Below are 5110 nucleotides of genomic sequence, written 5' to 3' on the forward strand. Positions count from 1 at the left end.
TAAATAGGCAAAAATAATTAAAAAGTCCTATTCACCCCCCTCTAGGACATTGCCTCATATTCATTCTTCAATATCAGTGGTGTAAACCGCAATTTTAATTGGTATCAGAGAAAGGTTCCTCTAAAAAAGGTCTAACAACCTAGAGAAAGATCTTGACTGAAGAAAGAATTATAGGTAAAGAAGAGGGACCATCCGTCTCACGACCACCCATCTTTAATGGTACAAACAATGCATACTGGAAGGCAAAAATGATATTTTTTCTCCAGGCCTTAGATGATGATGTATGGGAGATTGTTGAAAATGGATATAGTGCACCTACAGAATAAATTGTTCTTGAGGATTATACAACAATCACCAAACCAAAACCAAAGGCCAAATGGACTCAGCATGACAAAGAGATGAGGATGTGTGAAGCCAAAGGCATGAATGCAATTTGCTGCGGAGTTTCACAGGAAGTATTTCATCAAATAAGTATGTGTGCAAACTCTAAGGCAGCATGAGAGTTATTAGAAACTACCCATGAAGGAACTAATACAATGAAAATGTTGAGGCTTTAGTTTCTAACATCCCAGTTTGAACACATAAAGATGGAAAAGGATGAGACATTTATGGAGTTTTTCACAAGACTAAATGGCATATGTAACTCCATGGGTGGACTTGGAGAAAGAATTTCGGTACCCAAAATATATAGAAAAATTCTAAGATCCCTATCGGAAGGCTTTAACTCCAAGGTCACCACCATTGAACAGTGTAGAAATATATAAGAAATGAAAGTAGAAGAATTAGTAGGTTCCCTACAAGCTTTTGAACTACACCTCAAACCACTTACAAAATCCAAAAATATTGTTCTCAAAACCTCTAACAACATGAATACAATAGATGAAGAAGAAAGTGAGAATGAAGATGGAGATAAGGAAATTTCTCTCTTAGCTAAAAATTCAAAAGATTCTTTAATAGGAACCGTGGAAGACCATACAACAACAAGGGGGCTCAACAGGACCACAAGCGCTAAACTGACAAATTCAACAAGTTCAAAGAGCTTCAATGCTATAACTGTAGAAAGTTTGGTCACATCTCAATAGAATGCCCTACAAAGAAATCCAAACGAAAAGCTAAGACAGCCACCTGGGATGACACTGACGACTCAAATTCAGATTCAGATGAGTCAAGTAGTGATGGAGACACAAAATAATTGAAGATTCTCATGGCCTCCACCATTACAGTCAGTCCTAAAAATTCGGATGAGGAAAAAGTACTTGATCTTGAGGAAATTAAAAAGGGAAGAGGAATTAGAGTTAGAAGCATAACTTTTGACAATCTGATCAAGAAAATTGAACTTCTAGAATTAAAAGTTGAAAAATTAAAAAGAAAAAAAAAAAAGAAACTAAAAATGGAAGTAAAATATTCTGATCAGACAGCAAACTAACCCGAAAGTTTACTCAAAGCAATGAAAAATTTAAGAAACTTTTAGGCATGGGAAGAAAATCCAAAAATATGACAGGCCTAGGATATGAATCGGAATCTTCCTCTACCTCATCAATGATGACAAATTTAACTACTCAAAATCAGAAAGATTTGGTTGATTGCCATCACTGTGGAAAGATAAGACATTATAAATGGGAATGTCATATGGTCAAGAAATCTGATGTTACCTCCAAGATAAATCACAAAGTCACATCTAAATTATTTAGAAATCATTTAGAGAAATACTCCTCTGGCTCAAAGAAAATGGTTACCAAATGGGTAACACAAAATAAACACAAGTGCCTTGGAAATGACTTGGGCCATTGTAACATCTGGTCCATGTAAATCAACAAGTTTCCTTGACCCATCTTTTGATATATTTGCCAATGGGTCAGGAACTTTAAAAAGGGGAGATGTTAATATATATATATATATATATATATAGATATATATATATATATATATATATATATATAATTTTGATCAAGAAGTAAATCACAGTTACTTAAAATTGATTCTAGATCCTTAAAAAGCATATTATTTCTTTTTGAATCAATTTGCAAACAAAATCTTGGTCATCCATGGAGTTTGATAAAAAGTACCTTCATGATAAACAACTCCATATAAAACAAGTATCATACATATCTTTCGAAATGTCATGTATAATATGCTACTTGCCATGAATAAGAAAAGGTTGATACACATATTACAATACTTATAACCTATTGATCAACCATTTCTAACAAATGATTACTAGTTCATTTGGTCTAAATTGGTTTATTTGAGGATCATGCCCCTATATAAGCATTAGAGTCAAAGCAAAGAATTAAGCCTGATGCTTGGTGTAATCGTTAAATCCGAGGATTCTTGACCTATAAACATTTTGATAATTTCATGCTGGATTTTCACTCTCTATCATACCATGGAATCCTATTTTAGAATTGTGCATAGTAGGAAAATCAGTCTTTAAAGATCTTTTGAGTTCCAAGAACCCTTCGGTAACACCGAACTTACCTTTGGTGCTACCGAAATCTACTTAGGCCATCTATTCTAAGCCAATCCCAAGTCTATGTTCGGTCCGACCGAAATTGCACAAAACAGTCCAGCGACCAACGATGAAATTCAAAAGCTAATTCGATTCGGTCGATAGTTAATTCGGTCCGACCGAAGGGAGGATTCGGTGCAACCGAAAGTGCACAAAGAGCTTTAAAGAAGAACGATGAATTTTGGAGTTAATTCAGTTAGACCAAAGATTAATTCGATTCGACCGACAACTTAAGTTCGGTCTGACCGAACCCATATCGGTCAGATCGAAATTGATCAACTGTTAAAAAAGAATCCTTTCCAAATTTAGACTCAACTTCGAATTCAACTTCAGTCTGACCGATGCGTAACGCGGTTGCATAAATTAACATGCTTTCACGATCGGATTGCGAAAATTCTAAGTCATTGCATAAGGTGGAGCTTCACAACTATAAATAGGAATCCTTAGGAAGTTCCTAGGTATCTTCTAGGGTTTAAAGAGTGGAGCCAAAGGGTGGAGAGTCACCGTCAAGCGTTTTTCTTCTTCTTCCTTAGTTGTTTTTATGTTTTATTTAAGAGTTCTTAGTTCAATCATGTTTATGGTTAACTAAACCTCTTAGCTAGGCCTAAGAGATGAAGCTTGTAATGTGATTGGGATGTTTACTTTGCTTTGATTCATATTTATATTGAACTTCATTGATTTTCTAGTTGAATTTAAGAAATATTTTTAGTTTTCTATGGTTTATTGTGACTCAAATTACAATAGACGTTGCGATAGCTTTGAATGTCTTCTTTTCCTATTTGAGATTGTGGGATTGGTAAATCCTGTTGTTTGCCATCATCTCCTGGGCATGGTTGGGTGATGGAATCCCTTCCAAATCTTCACAATTCTCCTATATTGAGGCTAGATCAATGAGAAGTTTAGAGATTTGACCATCTCTTTCTCCAACTGAATAAGATAGGACTCTGATTCCAGTTGGATCTCTTGAATCAAGTAAGGTAGTATCTTAATAGTAACAAGTGGATCCTTGGCACCCTAATTCCCACCTTTAAATTCACAAGTTTCAATCAACACCATTCACAATAACTTCCTTTATTCCAAATTTCTAATTTAGATCTTCTTCTAGCTCTAGTTCTAATTATTTTCAGAATACGCATGAGTTTAGTCTCTGTGGATTCGGCCTCGGTCTCATTGAGATTATTACTACATCGTGACCCTACACTTGGGGTTGTGAACAAGTTTTTAGCGTCGTTGCCGGGGACTATGGCTTCATCTTTTTTAATTTAATTAGTATTAGAATTAGGTTAATATTAGGATTAACTTTCTGTTTCGTTTCTAGTTTAGGATTTCTTCTGAACTTGTTTTTAGAATCTAACTTAGTTTTCTGTTTTATAGGAATCTAAATAGCCATTGCTGATTCGGTAACATCTTTCTAATTCTCTCTCTTAATTTTTTTAGATCTCTTATTTGTTTTAGTTTTCTTAGTTTTCTTTCTTAGGCTTAAGTTTAATTAGTTGAAGGCTTCAAGTGTTTCATACCCAAGTGGATTCGTGACAACACTCGATGTTTCTTAAGTGAAGGAGGATTGGTCGAAGGGTTGCCTATCCATCACTAGATTAGACACCACTTAAGATCCTCTGAGTCAGTAGAAGTTATGGCTGCAAATCAACCTCAACCTTTAGTTGAGGAAATTCAGGATGAAAACGAGGTGCATAATGTACCCCTGCCTCTTACTTTACGAGATTATTTACAACTAGCGAGGGTGATTACACCTTCCTGTATGATTTTTCCAGAAAATATATGAAATATGGATTTTAAGCTAGGGGTAATCTAACTCCTTCCAAAGTTCCATGGATTTGAACATGAAAGTCCATATCTACACATGAAAGAGTTTGATGAGATAATAACCACTTCACACTTTCTTAATGTGTCTGAGGACATGATTAGGCTGAAACTCTTTCCTTTCTCCTTAAAAGAAAAAGCTAAAACGTGGTTGCACTCACTGCGTCTACGATCCATTAGTAGATGGAACGACATGACAAGGGAGTTCATAAAGAAATTCTTCTCATACCATAAGACGAACACCATCAGGAAGTTGATCATGAACTTTGCCCAAAGGAAAGATGAGACATTCTTCCAATGTTGGGAGCGGTTCAAGGATCTTGTCAGTTCATGCCCACAACATGACTTTGAAACGTGACACATAACAAATTTCTTCTACGATGGACTGAGATCTTCCATGCGCCAGTTGGTCGAGACGATGTTCAATGTGGAATTCATGAACAAAGATGTCGATGATGTGTGGGATTACTTTAACAAACTTGCTGAAAACATACAATCATGGGACATCTCCTCAAGACCTAGCACCACTTCTAAGCACACTCAATCAAAGGAGGGGCGGAATATATATATTGAAAGAGGAAGATGATATCAATGCTAAAGTGGCTAATCTCATAAGAAAAATTGAGGCCATGAAACTTAAGAAGGATAAGACTAAGGAAGTTGTTTACGGTATTTGTACTTGCAACATTCATACAACTGAAAATTATCCAACAATACTTGCTTTTTAAGAAATATCGAATGAGCAATTGAATGTCGTGAACAACTACTAAAGGCATTTTA

At 35.4% G+C, this 5110-nt stretch overlaps 1 non-coding gene across 1 annotated transcript; it reads right to left on the reverse strand.

Annotated features, from left to right (window-relative positions):
* Positions 1 to 4571: 4571 nt before the first annotated feature.
* LOC131230047 (small nucleolar RNA R71) lies at positions 4572 to 4678 on the reverse strand. Its single transcript, XR_009163774.1, has one exon. It is a non-coding gene; the product is annotated as a small nucleolar RNA R71 (small nucleolar RNA).
* Positions 4679 to 5110: the final 432 nt, after the last annotated feature.

This window comes from Magnolia sinica, chromosome 16 (assembly GCF_029962835.1).
Source record: "Magnolia sinica isolate HGM2019 chromosome 16, MsV1, whole genome shotgun sequence".
Classification (NCBI taxonomy): Eukaryota; Viridiplantae; Streptophyta; class Magnoliopsida; order Magnoliales; family Magnoliaceae; genus Magnolia; species Magnolia sinica.